Source organism: Lagenorhynchus albirostris, chromosome 5 (genome assembly GCF_949774975.1).
Source record: "Lagenorhynchus albirostris chromosome 5, mLagAlb1.1, whole genome shotgun sequence".
Lineage (NCBI taxonomy): Eukaryota > Metazoa > Chordata > Mammalia > Artiodactyla > Delphinidae > Lagenorhynchus > Lagenorhynchus albirostris.
The window spans coordinates 79,926,564-79,943,702 of NC_083099.1; the positions used below are offsets into that span (position 1 = coordinate 79,926,564).

Sequence of the window (17,139 nt, forward strand, 5' to 3'; positions counted from 1 at the left end):
TCCTCCCAGACCAGGGCTCGAACCGTGTTCCCTGCATTAGCACTCAACCACTGCGCCACCAGGGAAGCCCCCGAGGTATTAATTTAATACTAAATATTTCCCAGTTCAAGAGAACCTGAAACTCATTTATCTTAATTTCTCTTGTATTTAGAATTGTTTAGTTTGTAAGTGCTTACTTTTCTTTAAGCCAATTACATAGAGCTCATTTACAGATTAACCTCAGCAATGTTATCCAAAGACAAAGACATAAACACAAACAAACAGAGAGACCTCATAGTTCTCCTTTCACAATTTCAGCCCAGAGTCAGGTACAGCAATGTAAAACCCATCAGTTTACAAAAGAGGTTGGATTAAAATTGGGTTTCTGGCAGATGGAACAAATCAAGCTCACTTGTCTAAATGGCTCAACCCTTTTTACTTATAGTTAGGGAAAATAAGTCAAGTTCTAAATTACTTTACCCTCTTTTCAAAATTTGCATTTCAAAAAGATGGCAGAGATGAGAGTTCTTGAGAAAACCAGATAGGACATTTGAATCTCAAAGATACAGGCAAGTTTCTCCTAGGATGACTTTGTTTCCTTCTCTGGGGTTTCCATGAGTGCCATTGGTAGGCTTAAAGAGTGCTCTGGTGGGGGCCTGATGTCAAGCTGTTCTGGTGAAAAAGTTACTCGAGCATTTAATTTACAAAGAAGACTTGTCCCAAAAAAGGGGGGTTGGATACTCTGGCATATATAAGAAGCTATGTTTCAGGGTGAGGTTCCCTAGTTGGCATTCTAAGAGGTGGTAAGAATGAATGGTTTTGTACTTCTCCAGAAATTCCTGTGACCGGGATAGACTGAGATGTTTTCTGTGCCACCTTGGTGTTTACCACATAATATGTGGCACCGTATCTATTAGAAAGTCAATCAACTTGTTCCCTACTGTCAGAGTTACCCAGGGCTCCTGTGGGGAAATTAGAATCAGATGCCTCAAGTCTAAAGGAGTCCCCTGGCCTCTTACAGGATATCAGCGCAAGGGAAATTGCCCTGCTGTGGGAGTGGCTCCCAGTCCAAATTGGGTGCCCTCTCGGGTCTTAGATGGTAATACTAAACTACGTCCCTATGCTCCAGGGGTTAATATAGAAACTTCTATTCGATCCCCATGGGTAGGAGAAGCAGGAGGTGGTGAAAGGAGTGAATATGTTGGTGGCATGGGGGGCAGATGGAACGACTGCCGGTGCAGCCTGCTCGGCCAATGGGGGAGCTGGATAGGATGGAGGGGCTTTAGATTTTGAAGTAACAAAATTCATTTTCTCCCTCTTCTTGTAGAACAGGTTTCCCCTTGGGTTTCCTTTCAGACCACTGCACCATAAGGTGGCAGCCCTCTGACTCCTTTTCCTCCTGATGCAATAGCATAAATGCTCCTACATATGGAATCTCATCTCTTTTCTTTGCCCTTTTGCAAAACACTTCTAATTGTGAGATCGTATAATAATTGAGTGAGTCATTCAGGGGCGGTTGCTCTTCTGAACTTAACATACATTGGGTCCACACCCTATTACAATAGTATATCATGTCTCTCTTAGTCATAGGTTCACATCTATGTTTTGCCCATTTATTTAATATACACCCCCAAAGGGCTCTTCTTCAGGATAGTTGGAGTTATTTCCCATTTTCATAAGTTTGATGACACCAAAACACAAAAGATGCAAACAAATTCCAACACAAAAAGCACAAATTCCAACATTGACGCACACAAAACCAAAACCAATGAACCCGTTCCCAAATCAGGTAGAGTCCAACAATTCCCTTCTCCAACAGGGTACCCCAACCAAACAAATTAGCTTGTCTTATAAAGGAAAAGCCCAAATTGAGGGGGGAATATGGTCCCGGTGTGCACACCTGAGCAACTTACTCTCCAGAAGTGAGTCTGTCGACTCATAGAAGTTTTTCAGTTCCTTGCACCAACTGCCAAGCGCTGGGGTAGCTGGTGCCACTTCAGGGAGTTCTGAAGGGAAGATCCACAGGACAAATGGTCCTGGCAGCTGCTAGGGCCTTGCTCCAATATTCCCTGACCGGGGCTGGCTAGCCACAAGCAGCAAGGCTCCTGGCTGGCTAAGCCAAATTTGTTACCGAGTCCAAGCTCACTCTGCTCACTGCGCAACAGGCCAATAAATCAGGAGATGAGGTGTTGAGACAAGGAATAGTGACTTTATTCTGAAAGCCAGCAGGCCAAGAAGATAACAGACTAAAGACTCAACATAACCATCTTATCCACATCTGGATGCCAGTTTCTTTTATAGAACAGACAGGGGGAGGAGGTGAGGAAGTAAAGTTAAAAAGCCCATTTATCTTGCAAAATATCTCCTTGCTTGGCCGCATTGAGGAGGGGATGTGTTAATTTCTTCTTTTCTGCAGCCATTCACAGGTGGACAAGGTCAGAATGTCTCTCTGTGAGCTGAACAAAGGCACTGTAGTTTAACAGGCAGAGGAGCAGGGTTCCCTGTGGCAGGCCATTAAGCTTACAGTTATAGACAGTGACTCTAGTAACAAAAGCAATGAAAAGCAAAGGTTAAAGTAAAAGAAACAGATCCAACATGGAGTCAGAACTAGCTCTTCCTTATTACAGTAAGATATTTCCTAAGATATGCTTTTATTGTTTTCCGATAACATACATTTTCTTTTATAAGTTCTTTACATGGGTCCTATGTTGATTTGTTGTGGATGCTTTTGTTTATTTATTGTTTTTCCTATTTACTGATCTTTAAATGAGGAGAGATCCATTCAGCCCTGACACTTGTCAACATGTAGGATGGGCAAATTGCTCTCCAGCAGCACCCTCTCCATGGGTGTTGCATGGATATACTTCTCAGAGCTAAAGCTCAGTGGTGACTTGATGTGCCATTGTATGGATATACCAAGGTTTACTTTTCTATTCCTATGTAGATAGACATTTGGGGCCAGCATGAATAGTACTGCTACAGCATTCTTGTCATGCCTGTTGGTGTACATACTCATGCATTTCTTCCAGAGAATGAAATGTTGTGAGAATGAAATGCTGGGTCATGGGGATTGCATATTTTCAGTCTTAACAGATAATGCCAACGCACTATGAATAGCAAACCAAAACCACTTAAATATCCAGTAACATTTTTTATTTGATTCAACGAGCTGGCATATCTTCATAGTTAACGAAATGTTGAAATGAGACATGAGAAAATTTTCTCTTGAAGTAGAGCCTCTGGGAAACACCAAAGAGAATAATTTGATTATTATTTGATTATTATTACTGAAAATCATTTTAAATTATTGGGAGTTTAAAGAAAATAAATCTGTTTTCTCATGCATCACATATTGACAAGCCCATAAGAGCTGCACATCTTAGGAGAAGCACAGAGGACTGGAATGCTCTATGATGATTTGTATAGCTTCTTTTTAAAAAGATCATAGTCTGTAAAAAAACAACACAAATATTTATGATTATGTCATCTTTTTAGAAACAATCATTATCAGATCAATACATCCAAAAGATTACTGTGATACAATTACACAGAGTCCTGGCTTTGAAGTCACACAGCCCCAGACATATCCCAGCTCTGCCGCTTACAGGCCCCATGATCCAAACGTTTCCTAACTCACCTCAGTTAGTCTCAGTTTCCAAATTCTACAACTTGAAAAAAGACTTTACATTAACTGGTATAACTTAAAAATTAATATGTGTATATAGTAAAAAAAAATTCAAACTACAAAAGGACAGAAACATGTGGAAAGTAAGCCTCTTTCCCCCCAGTCTGACCTACAGTCCTCAGTTTCCATGCCAACAACAACTAGTTACCAAGTTCACATTGATCTTTCTAGGATTATTCTGTGTATATTGCAAGCATAATGCATGTATGTACATGTTCATATATCTACATAGGTATTTCTAACTTTTAACTACAGAATGTGACACACAAAGGAAAGTACAAAAAAAATCATTGTACAGCTTAATGAATTAATGTGTACTACTCATCTCTGTAAATACCACCCAGAGCAAAAAATCCCATAAACTCTCACTTTGTTCCAATCACAACCCTCTTCTTACCCTCTAAAAGAAATCACTATTCTGATTTTTATTTGATTTTTACAGTAATCACTTCCTTGCTTTTCTTTATATCATTACCTAAGTGTACATTCCTCAACACACAGTTTAGTGCTGATTTTGAATTTTATATAAATAGACTCATACTGTAGATTTTTTTTTTTTGGATTTGGCTTCTTTCAGTTCTTACTATATTTGTGAGATTCATCCATGTGTTTGTCTTTAGTTCTTTTTCACTCTTTTTATCTGCTGTAGAGTAGGAATTAACAAACTTTTTCTGCAAAGGGCCTGACAGTAAATATTTTAGACTTTGTGGGCCAAAAGACAAAATCAAGCATATTATATAGGTACTAAAATAACAAGAAAGAAAACAAATTTTTATTGATGAAATTCAGAAGATAGTAATAATAATTGCCTACAGTTTTTTGTAATACAGGTCTCCTGAAAAAAAGAATGAAACACTTATTTAGGGGATAACATTTTGCTTAATTGGGGTTCAGGTAGTTTAAAGTGGTTGCAAATGTTCATCTGTTAATGGTGATGTGTAATGAGACTTCCCCCCATTGCAGTTTTGAAAATGTCTTTAAGACAAATATTATATGATATCACTTATATGTGGAATCTAAAAAATAGTACAGAACAGAAACAGACTCACAGACATAGAAAACAAACTTACGGTTACCAAAGGGGAAAGGGGCAGGGAGGGAAAAATTAGGAATATATGATTAATAGATACACACTACCATATATAAAATAGATAAACAATAAGGATTTGCTGTATAGCACAGGGAATTATATTCAATATCTTGTAATAACGTATAATGGAAAAGAATTTTAAAACTGAATCACTTTGCTGTACACCTGAAATCAACAAAATATGTAAATCAACTATACTTCAATTTAAAAAAATGTCTTTCACAGATAGGTGCTGGCAATACTGATCTGAATCCATAAGCATGTGCTTTTAATTTCGCATATTTATTGCTTGGAAGGCATTTATAGAATTCCATTAGATTCTTCTCGATATTTGCCTTTTAGCACATCATTATAATGCAGATTAATCACTTCCATGAAGGTTAGATGGACATGCCTCCACTGCACAGTTAAATAACTTTGAAATATAGAAATTTCCTTTGCACTTGTTTCAAGGTCCAAAAAATGCTCCTGGAAGTATAGTTTAAGCTCAGAAAATACATTCACTGCAAATATGCATGGGAATGGACACCTTGTTTTTTTAGCTTTGGCAGCACAGGAAGTATATAAAGCAGCTTACTATTACTAGTGATTCAGACAATGTTAGTTGCCATTGAAATGACTTTATCATAATATAAATTCTACATACAGGTTCTGTTTTGCCTTGTAATTTTAGATTGGATTCATTATAAAAATATTACCAAGTCTGCAGCAAGAGCTAATTTCCAAAGTCATTCAGTGTTCCATGATGGTGGTTAAGGGTAGTTTTCTTAGAAAAATCTCAATCTTGTTCTAAGCTCAAAAAATCACACAAAAATGTTACCACTGCTAAGCCATCAAACATCACGGTGGTAGGGAAAGTCAGGATATTCTGCTATTTCTGACAAAAAAAAAAAATTCATGGAACAATGAATTAACAGTGGATAAATCCATGAGGCTGAGTGAGGATCACATTGACACAGCTGGCTAAATAACACATGATAGATTCAAACACCTTTCTACTAGTAAAGGGGTTATCTACCAGAAACCTAAAGCTGACATTCTAGGGAAATTTGGCCTTACGTCTGGGGCTTCTCCAGATTCCAGTCCATCATGCTTGCTCACACAGTTTTTAAAAGTCTTGCTGGTTTCTGTTTCCCTTAGTAAAGTCTTATAACCAGATTTGGCCATTGCCTCAAGGGAAGAAAATGGCCAGTGATCTTAGATCACTTAGGAAGGACTCTTTCCTCTCTACCATTTTAGTTCATCAAGTTCCCCTTTATTGCCAGAGCTCTTCACTGTCTCTGAAAGGTTACATTTACAATATATCCATAATTTTCTCTATTTCTTGAAGCTACCTACTGTGTCTACTTAGAATCAGAAGACATGTCTATTTTGTTTTATTAATTCCTGTTACTTTTGTTTCCTTCCTTTTACTTTTTTTGCATCTAATTTGCCATTCTTTTTCTAAATTCTGGAAAAGGATACTTAGTCTTACTTACACCTTTTCTCTTCTAATAAATGCCTTTAAGCCTTTCCATCTAAGCACCACATCAGTCCCATTTTACATGTTGGATATATATGTAGCATTTTGGTCATTTTTCAGTTCAAAATATTTTCAAGTTTCTATTCTGGTATTTTCTTTGATGAACAGATTATTTACACCTGAATTTCCTAATTTCCAAACAAACTAGAATTATCTTGTCATTGATTTCTAGTTTCATTACATTTTTATCAGAGAACACACTTTGCCATGATTTCAACTTTGAAATAGTTGACACTTGCTTTATGACACAGTATATAGTCAGTTTTTGCAAATGTTCTCTGTGTGCTTGAAAATAATTTGCATCCTGGAGTTGTTGGGTATAATATTCTATAAATGTCTATTAGGTGAAGTTTCTTAACTATATGTCTCAAATCTTCTATTTTTTAGTTTTTTTCCTCTGCTTGCCATATCAGTTCCTGATAGAGATTAAAATTCCCAGCATTATTACGGATTTTTCTGTTTCTCCTTGCAGCTCTCTTAACCTTTGCTTCATATAGGTTGAGGCTATGTTATTAGATATATTCAAATTGTGACTCATTATACCTTCCCAATGAATTAAACCTTTATCTTTATGAAGTGTCCCTCTTTTGCTCTAGTAAGTGCTTTCTGGCTTAAAGTCGTCTTTGTTTGTCATTAATATAGTTAACATCAGCTTTCCTGTGGATGGTGTTTTCATGGTATCTTTTACTTTCCTTTAACTTGTAACCATTCTGCATATTTAGATCTTACATATAAAAGGCATACAATTGAGTTATTTTTTAAATTCAGTCTGACAAATTCTGACTTGACTTTGAGCAGTTAGTCTATCTACATTTAATGTAATTAAATGATGAATCAATGATAAACACCTACCATTTTATTCAGTGCTTTCTATTGGTTCTGTTTCCTTTTTCTCTCCTTCTGTCCTCCTTTTGTATTGAGTGTTTTTTATTTATTTCATTTTCTTTTATTACATCTTTTCACTATCCTTTAGGATTTACCCTAAGGGATACAAAATGTTTCCTGAGTTACCAACTGTAATGTTAGGTGATACTTTTATCCTCTTCCTAGACAATGCAAGTGCCTTGGAACAATTTAACCCATCTATGCCCTTTCTGACTTACATACTATTGTTGTTGTATAACTGTACTGCTGCTATTGTTGCTGTTTCTTCTGATTGTGTTATATGCCATCAATAAATATTTATCCACATGTTGATCCTTCATTTATCTCCAACTGGGATAATTTTCCTTCTGCTTGAAGAACACCCTTTAGTGATTTATTGTAGGGCAAATCTCCTAGTGACAAATTTTCTGTTTCATTTATCTGAAAATGTCTTTTATTGTCATTCTCAAGGATATTTTTGAAAGGTATAGAATCCTGTTTTATTATACTCTTTAAGCATATTGAATATATCATTCCAGTATTTTCTGGCTTTGTTTCTGGTAAGAAGTCAACTCTCAGCTTACTTATTGCTCTTACAAAGGTAATTCATCTTTTCTCTCTCAACAGTTTTAAGATTTTTCTTTTCTTTTGTTTTCAGTAGTCATATTAAAATGCATCTAGGTATAGATTTCTTTTTATTTTGTCTACTTGGTGTTAAGAAGCCTTCTTAAACATTGACCCTTTCATTGGTTTTAGAAAATTCATATTTCATATTATTTCCCAACACATTTCTTCTCTTAGAAGTCAGATTTCTTGAATCAATTGTCCATGCCTACTATCCTTTTGTCGCTTCCTAAGGATTAAGTTATACTACATCTATCCTTTTCTTCTGTAGTTTCCAATTCTTTGTCTCTGTGATTCTTTCTAGATAAATTATTCTGATCTTTTAATTTATGAATTTTCTCTTCAGCTGTATATATCCTGTTCTTAAATCTATTCATTGAGTTTCTCATGTTGACTTCTGTATTTTTAAATTCTAGAATTTCTATTTTCTTCAAATCTGCTATATCATTTTTATCATTTCTAGTTCTCTTAAAAATTTCCATATTGACTTTCATTTCTTTGAACATAGTAAGTGTCTTAGCTCAGGATGCCATAACAAAATACCTTAGACTGGGTAGCTTAAGTAACAAACATATTTTCTTTTTCTTTTTAAATGAGAACTCAGGATTTACTCTTTTTTATTTTTAAAGAGAACTTTAAAAAAATACATTTATTACTTATTTATTTATTTTTGGCTGCATTGGGTCTTTGTTGCTGCGTGTGGGCTTTCTCTAGTTGGGGCGAGCAGGGGCTACTCTTCGTTGTGGTGCACGGGCTTCTCATCACGGTGGCTTCTCTTGTTGTGGAGCATGGGATCTAGGTGCGTGGGCTTCAGTAGTTGTGGCACGTGGGCTTAGTTGCTCCACTGTATGTGGGATCTTCCTGGACCAGGGCTTGAACCCGTGTCCCCTGCATTGGCAGGTGGATTCTTAACCACTGCGCCACCAGGGAAGCCCAGGATTTACTCTCTTAACCACTTTCATATATAACATATAGCAGTGTTCATTATATTTATCATGTTTATTACATCCCCAGTACTAATTTATCTTGTAACTGAAAGTTTATACCTTTTGATTGCCTTCGTCCAGTCTCCACTTCTCCCCCCACACCTCTGGTAACCACAAATCGATCTCTTTTTCTGAGTTTGTTTTTGAAGTATAATTGACTTAACAAAACTATGTTAGTTCTTGTTACACAACATAGTGATTCGATTTTTCTATACATTTCAAAATGATCCCCACGATAAGTCTAGTTATGATCTGTCACCGTGCAAAAATATTACATAATTTTTGACTATATTCCCCAAATTGTACACTTCCTACCCGAGAGTCATTTATTTTGCAACTGGAATCTCCCTCACCTATTTCTCTCTTTCATCCACCCCCTCCCCTCTGGAAACCACCTCTTCATTCTCTGTAGCTATGACTCTCTATATGGTTATGATTTTATTTTTTCTTTTGTTTTTAGATTTCACATATAAGTGAAATCATACAGTATTTGTCTCTCTTGGTCTGATTTATTTCACTTAGAATGATATCCTGTAGATCCATCCATGTTATCACAAATGGCAAGGTTTCATTCTTTTTTATGGCTGAGTAATATTCCACTGTGTATACATGTACCACATCTTCTTTACCCATTCATCTACTGATGGGAACTTAGGTTGCTTCCTTCCATATCTTGGCAACTGTATATAATGCTGCTATGAACATAGGGGTGCACATATCTTTTTTAAATAGTGTTTTCATTTTCTTTGGATAAATACCCAGGAGTGGAATTGCTGGATCACATGGTAGTTCTATTTTTAATTTTTTGAGGAATTTCCGTACTGTTTTCCATAGTAGCTGCACCAATTGACATTCCCACCAACAGTGCACAAGGGTTCCCTTTTCTCCACAGCCTTGCCAACACTCGTTTTTTGTGGTCTTTTTGATAATAGTCATTCTGACAGGTGTGAGGTGATATCTCATTGTGGTTTTTTTGGTTTTTTTTTTTGCGGTACGCGGCCTCTCACTGTTGTGGCCTCTCCCGTTGCGGAGCACAGGCTCCAGATGCACAGGCTCAGTGGCCATGGCTCACAGGCCCAGCCACTCCGCGACATGTGGGATCTTCCAGGACCGGGGCACGAACCCGTATTCCCTGCATCGGCAGGTGGACTCTCAACCACTGTGCCACCAGGGAAGCCCTCATTGTGGTTTTGATTTGCATTTCTCTGATGATTATTGATGTTGAGGATCTTTTCATGTGCCTGTTGGCCATCTGTATGTCTTCTTTGGAAAAAGTCTACTTGGATTCTCTGCCTGTTTTTTTAAAATTGTTATTATTTATTTGGCTGCATCGGGTCTTAGTTGTGGCATGCGGGATCTTCATTGCAGCATGGTGGGATCTTTTGTTGCAGTGCGCGGGCTTCTCTTTGTTTGTGGCATGCGGGCTCCAGAGCGCATGAGCTCAGGTGTTGCGGTGCACAGGCTCTCTAGTTGTGGTGCACAGTCTCAGTAGTTGTGGTGCACGTGCTCTAAAGCATGCGGGCTCAGTAGTTGCGGTGCATGGGCTTAGTTGCCCCGTGGCATGTGGGATTTTAGTTCTCTGATCAGGGATCAAACCCGTGTCCCCTGCATTGGAAGGCGGAGTCTCAACCACTGGACCACCAGGGAAGTCCCCCTCTGCCTATTTTTTAATTGAGTTTTTTTTGATGTTGAGTTATATGAGTTCTTTGTATATTTTGGATATTAACCCCTTACTGTATATATCGTTTGCAAATGTTTTCTCCCATTCAGTATGTGGCCTTTTCATTTTGTTGCTAGTTTCCTTAACTGTGCAAAAGTTTTTTAGTTTGATATAGTCCTATTTGTTTATTTCTGCTTTGTTTCCCTTGCCTAAGGAGACATAGCAAGAAAAAATATACTACTATGGCCAATGTCCAAGAGCATCCTACCTGTGTTTTATTCTAGAAGTTTTATGGTTTCAGGTCTTATATTTAAGTCTTTAATTTACTTTGAATTTACTTTTGTATATGGTGTGAGAAAGTAGTCCAGTTTGATTCTTTTCCATGTAGCTGTCTAGTTTCCCCAACACCATTTATTATAAAGGCTGCATATCCCCATTGTATATTCTTCCCTCCTTTGTCATAGATAACTGCCCATATAAGTGTGGGTTTATTACTGGGCTCTGTTCTTTCCATTGATCAAGTTATCTATTTTTGTGCCAGTATCATACTGTTTTGATTACTGTAGCTTTGTAGTATAGTTTGAAATCAGGGCGTATCGTACCTCCAGCGTTGTTCTTCTTTCTCAAGATTGTTTTGGCTATTAGAAATTTATTTTCTCACAGTTCTGGAGGCTAGAAGTTCAAGATCAAGGTGCCATCATGGTTAGCTTCTGGGGAGGACTCTCTTCCAGGCTTGTAGATGGCTGCCTTCTTGCTGTGTCCTCACATGGCAGGGAAAGAGAGAGAGAGCAAGCTCTCTGGTGTCTCTTCTTATAAGAGCACTATTCCCATCATGGGGGACCCACCCTCATGATATCATCTAATCCTAATTGTATCCCACAGTCCTCATTTCCAAATGCCATCATATTGGAGGTTAGGGCTTCAACATACGAATTTGGGGGGGGGGACACAGTTCAGAGCATTGCATTCCATCCTAGCCTCCCAAAATTCATGTCCTTCTCACATGCAGAATACATTCATTCCATGCCAACAGCCCCAAAGTCTTAAGTCATTCAAGCATCAGCTCTAAGGTCCGAAGTCCAAATTCTCATCTAAATCAGACGTGGGTGAGACTCAAGGTACGATTCGTCCTGAGGCAATATTCCTCTCCAGCGGTGAACCAGACACATTATGTACTTCTAAAATACAATGGTGGGACAGGCATAGGACAGATATTCCCATTCCAGAAGGGAGAAATCAGAAGGAAGAAAAGAGTAATGGGTCCCAAGCAAGTCCAAAGCCTAGCTAGACAAATTCTATTGGATCTTAAAGCTCAAGATTAATCCCCTTTGGCTCAGTGTCCTGCCTTCCAGGTCCACTGGGATGGCAGCATTACTCCAATGGCTCTGGGGATGGCCCCACCCCTCCAGCTTTTTCGTCCCTCATCCCCACAGCCTCGGTGGGGATCCTGTTGCTGCACCCCTGCCAGGGTAGGGTGCCATAGGTGGTCCCATCCTTAAGGTTCTGGGCAGAGGCCATCTGACCTGTTGAAACCGAGGAAGTGGTTGATAAGCCTTCAGGATTATTTTTCCCTCTTCTTAAAGAACTGTGCACATTTGAAGCATAATGGCTCTATCATGTCATCCTGTCAAATCCAAGAAGTCTGATGCCTTCCTTCATCTTGTGTCCATTCCTTCATTTCAAACTGGCAGAGCTCCTACTCTTATAATTCCATAGACTCTTTATCAAATAGTTGTTCAGCCACACCCTTAGTGTTCTTTTTTAGAATGAATTTTCTCATCTTGTGAAATATGGATAGGCTGAGAATTTTCCAGATGTACAAGTTCTTGTTTGTTTTGCTTAACAATTCCTTCTTCAGTTCATCTCTCTCCTTTCAAACCTATAAAAGCAGTCATGAGGAACCAGGCTGCTCCTTCAACACTTTGCTTAGAAGTCTTCTCAGCTAAATATCCAATTTCATGGCTCAGAAGTTCTATATTCCACAGAACACTAGAACAAAGTTCAGCCAAGTTCTTTGCCACTTTATAATATGGATTGCCATTCCTCCAGTTTCCAATAACACATTCCACATTTCCATCTGAGACCTTGTCAGAATTGCCCTTAATACCCATATTCCCAGCATGCATCTCAAAACTCTTCCCACCTCTACACATTATCTAGTTCCAAAGTTGCTTCCACACATTTAGGTATTTGTTATAGCAGCGCTTCACTCTTGGTACCAAAATCTTAGATTGGGCTGCCATAACAAAATACCATAGACCTGATGGCTTAAACAACAAAAATGTATTTTCTCACAATTCTGGAGGCTAGAAGTACATAGCAGTAAGCATAGTTATTCTAAAACCTGTGTCTAAATAATTCCAATAGCTTAGATCCCTTTAGGTCTGTTTCTATTATCTGTACTTTCTGCTGCTTGTTCAAATTGTCATGTCTCTTCATATACCGGATATCCTTGTTGTGTTCTGGAACTTGTTCATGAAAAATTGTGAAAATAAATTGAGGTCTAGGATGATGCCAACTTTCTCCAAAGGGAATTTTAGTGTTGTCCCTGACAATTTCCTTGAGGCAACAGGAATCAAGGATCTTTTTAAATTTGTTTTATGGGACTGAGGGTTTCTTGGATCATTCAGATGATTAGAAGCTAAACTGTAGTGTATTTGAGGGGTGATTTACTTCCAGTGAACACTTTCTACTAGGGCATAACCTTATGGAGTCCCAGCCCAAATGGAGGAGGTTTACTAGGGACTCAACCTTGACTCCACAGTTTTTGTCCCTCTAGTTTTGCAAAGCTTGTGAAAGTATTGCTCAGCTTTTCAGCCACATTTACTAGAATTTGCATATTCCCTAAGGGAAAAAATGGCTCCAAATGCCAGACTCAGCTCAATGGATTTTTCTACTCGTAAATTTTCCTCCAGAAATGCCTCACTATTTTATTACCTCTGTTGTCTTTAAGCTGATTTAAAAATTTTGTTTTTAATCAGTAGTCCATGCCTACTGACCCTCTCACTAAATATTATTAAATAACCTCACATCTGTCCTTCCCTCTGAGAGAAGGAAGAGGAAGTGATATATATACTAGGGGGGCAACTAAGCATCATGTTCCAACCATTTAATAAAATATTAAGAAGATACTGTGTTAATTCATTGGTTAACCTTCCTTGCTGAGTGTCTGTAGCTAGCCTGGAAACTAGGTTTTTTTTGAAACTATATTTTATAACCACAACATGCTTTACATAGTGAAAGTAAAATACATTTCATTGAAACCTAAGTATAGGGCTTCCCTGGTGGCGCAGTGGTTAAGAATCTGCCTGCCAATGCAGGGGACACGGGTTCAAGCCCTGGTCCAGGAAGATCCCACATGCCGTGGAGCAACCAAGCCTGTGTGCCACAACTACTGAGGCTGCGCTTTGGAGCCCGTGAGCCACAACTACTGAGCCCATGTGCCACAACTACTGAAGCCCTATAGTGAGAAGCCTGTGCACTGTAATGAAGAGTAGCCCCCACTTGCCACAACTAGAGAAAGCCTACACACAGCAACAAAGACCCAATGCAGCCAAAAATAAATAAGTTAAATAAAATTTTAAAAACAAAAAACCTAAGTATAAAAGAAAGAATCATTTTAAAACTCTTATGGCTTAATTTCAAAGATCACCGTAGATGTCATAGAACAGGTATTATATACTCAGAAGTAAATGCAGATGTATTCAATTCAAACTATGTAAGTTATTAATCTTATTTAATTTGCATGTAAGAAAAATGACTACCCCAACATTAAACATGATTTATTTTTAATTTATATTGGAGTATAGTTGATTAACAATGTTGTGTTAGTTCCAGGTGTACAGCAAAGTGATTGAGTTATACATATACATGTATCTATTCATTTTCAAATTATTTTCCCATTTACATTATTACAGGGTATTGAGCAGAGTTCCCTGTGCTATACAGTAGATCCTTGTTGGCTATCTATTTTAAATATAGGAGTGTGTTACATGTCAATCCCAAACTCCCCCGCACCGTTCCCCATTGGTAACCATAAGTTCATTCTCTAACTCTGTGAGTCTCTGTTTTGTAAATAAGTTCATTTGTATCATCTTTTTTAAAATTCCACATATAAGCGATGTCATATGATATTTGTCTATCTCTGTCTGACTGACTTCACTTAGTATGATAATCTCCAGGTCCATCCATGTTGCTGTAAATGGCGTTATTCCGTTCTTTTTTATGGCTGAGTAGTATTCCCTTGTATATATGAACCGTATTTTCTTTATGCATTCATCTGTCAATGGACACTTAGGTTGCTTCCATGTCTTGGCTATTGTAAACAGTGCTGCAATGAACATTGGGATGCATGTATCCTTTTGGAGCATGGTTTTCTGCAGATATATGCCCAGAAGTGGGATTGCTGGATCATATGGTAATTCTATTTTTAGTTTTTTAAGGAACCTCCATACTGTTTTCTATGTGGCTGCACCAGTTTACATTCCCACCAACAGTGTAGGAGGGTCCCCTTTTCTCCACACCCTCTCCAGCATTTATTTTTTGCAGATTTTTTGATGATGGCCTTTGTGATTGGTGTGAGATGATATATCATTGTAATTTTGATTTGCATCTCTCTAATTATTAGCATTGTTGAACATCTTTTCACGTGCCTCTTGGCCATCTGTATGTTTTCTTTGGAGAAATGTCTCCTAAGGTCTTCTGCCCATTTTTTGATTGGGTTGTTTGTTTTTCTGATATTGAGCTGCATGAGCTGTTTGTAAATTTTGGAAACTAATCCCTTGTCAGTCGTATCATTTGCAAATCTTTTCCCCCAGTCTGTGGGTTGTATTTTCATTTTGTTTATGGTTTCTTTTGCTGTGCAAAAGCCTTTGAGTTTAATTAGGTCCCATTTGTTTACTTTTGTTTTTATTTCCATTACTCTGGAGATGGGTTGAAAAAGGTATTGCTGCGATTTATGTCAGAGTGTTATATGTTTTCCTCTAAGAGTTTTATAGTATCTGGTCTTACATTTAGGTCTTTAATCCATTTTGAGTTTATTTTTGTGTATGGTGTTAGGGAGTGTTCTAATTTCATTCTTTTACATGCAGTCCAGTTTTCCCAGCACCGCTTATTGAAGAGGCTGTCTTTTCTCCATTGTAAACTCTTGCCTCCTTTATTGTTCATTAATTGACCATAGGTGCATTTATTTCTGGGCTTTCTATCCTGTTCCATTGATTTATAGTTCTGTTTTTGTGCCAGTACCATACTATCTTGATGACTGTAGCTTTGTAGTATAGTCTGAAGTTTGGGAACCTGATTCCTCCAGCTTCATTTTTCTTTCTTAGGATTGCTTTGGCTATTTGGGGTCTTTTCTATTAACATGCAAATTTTTAAATGTTTTATTCTAATGCCATTGGTAATTTGATAGGGGTTGTATTGAATCTGTAGATTGCCTTGGGTAGTATAGTCATTTTGACGATATTGATTCTTCCAATCCAAGAACATGGTATAACTTTGCATCTGTTTGTGTCATCTTCGATTTGTTTCATCAGTATCTTATAATTTTCGGAGTACAGGTCTTTTGCCTCCGTAGGTAGGTTTATTCCTAGGTGTTTTAGTCTTTTTGATGTGATGGTAAGTGGGATTGTTTCTTTAATTTCTCTTTCTGAACTTTTGTTATTAATGTATAGAAATGCAACAGATTTCTGCATACTTATTTTGTATCCTGAAACTTTATCAAATTAACTGATGAGCTCTGGTAGTTTTCTGGTAGCATCTTTTTTTTAATATGTAAATTTATTTATTTATTTTTGGCTGTGTTGGGTCTTCATTGCTGTGCACAGGCTTTCTCTAGTTGCAGCAAGTGGGGGCTACTCTTCATTGCGGTGTGTGGGTTTCTCATCACGGTGGCTTTTCTTGTTGTGGAGCATGGGCTCTAGGCACGCGGGCTTTAGTAGTTGTGGCACGCGGGCTTAGTAGTTGTGGCTCACGGGCTCTAGAGTGCATGCTCAGTAGTTGTGGCACATGGGCTTAGTTGCTCCATGGCATGTGGGATCTTCCTGGACCAAGGTTCAAACCCGTGTCCCCTGCAGTGGCAGGAAGATTTTTAACCACTGCACCACCAGAGAAGTCCCTTCTGGTAGCATCTTAAAAAGAGCTTCTATGTATAGTATCATGTCGTCTGCAAAGAGTGAGTTTTTCTTCTCCAATTTGGATTCCTGTTATTTCTTTTTCTTCTCTGAATGCCATGGCTAGGACTTCCAAAACTATGTTGAATTAAAGTGGTGAGAGTGGACATTCTTGTTCCTCATCTTAGAGAAAATGCTTTCAGCTTTTCAATTCGTGAGTATGATGTTACCTGTAAATTTGTCTTTATGCCATGTCTTTATGCCATGTCTTTATGCCATGTCTTTATACATGGCCTTTATTCTGTTGAGGTAGGTTCCTCAACTTTCTGGGGAGTTTTTATCATAAATGGGTGTTGAAGTTTGTCAAAAGCTTTTTCTGCATCTATTGAGACGATCATATGGTTTTTATTCTTCAATTTCTTAATATGGTGTATCACATTGATTTGCAAATATTAAAGAATCCTTGATCCCTGGATAAATACCACTTGATCATGGTGTATGATCCTTTTAATGTGTTGTTGGATTCTGTCTGCTAGTATTTTGTTGAGGATTTTTGCATCTGTGTTCATCTGTGATATTGGCCTCTAAATTTATTTTCTTTCTTTCTTTTCTTTTCTTG

The 17,139-nt window shown here is 37.9% G+C and overlaps 1 protein-coding gene across 6 annotated transcripts in view; it reads right to left on the reverse strand.

Annotated features, from left to right (window-relative positions):
- Window positions 1-2,061: 2,061 nt before the first annotated feature.
- Window positions 2,062-17,139, reverse strand: part of CFAP91 (cilia and flagella associated protein 91) — a 146,907-nt gene continuing 131,829 nt past the window's right edge. For 3 of the 6 annotated variants that reach the window (XM_060150534.1, XM_060150539.1, XM_060150540.1), the window contains one exon: window positions 2,169-3,428. The gene's annotated coding sequence lies outside the window, so the exon portion shown is untranslated. Of the gene's footprint in view, window positions 2,134-2,168; window positions 3,429-4,466; window positions 4,500-17,139 lie in introns of those variants that run through there. The other 3 variants (XM_060150538.1, XM_060150536.1, XM_060150537.1) reach the window with 3 other exon arrangements.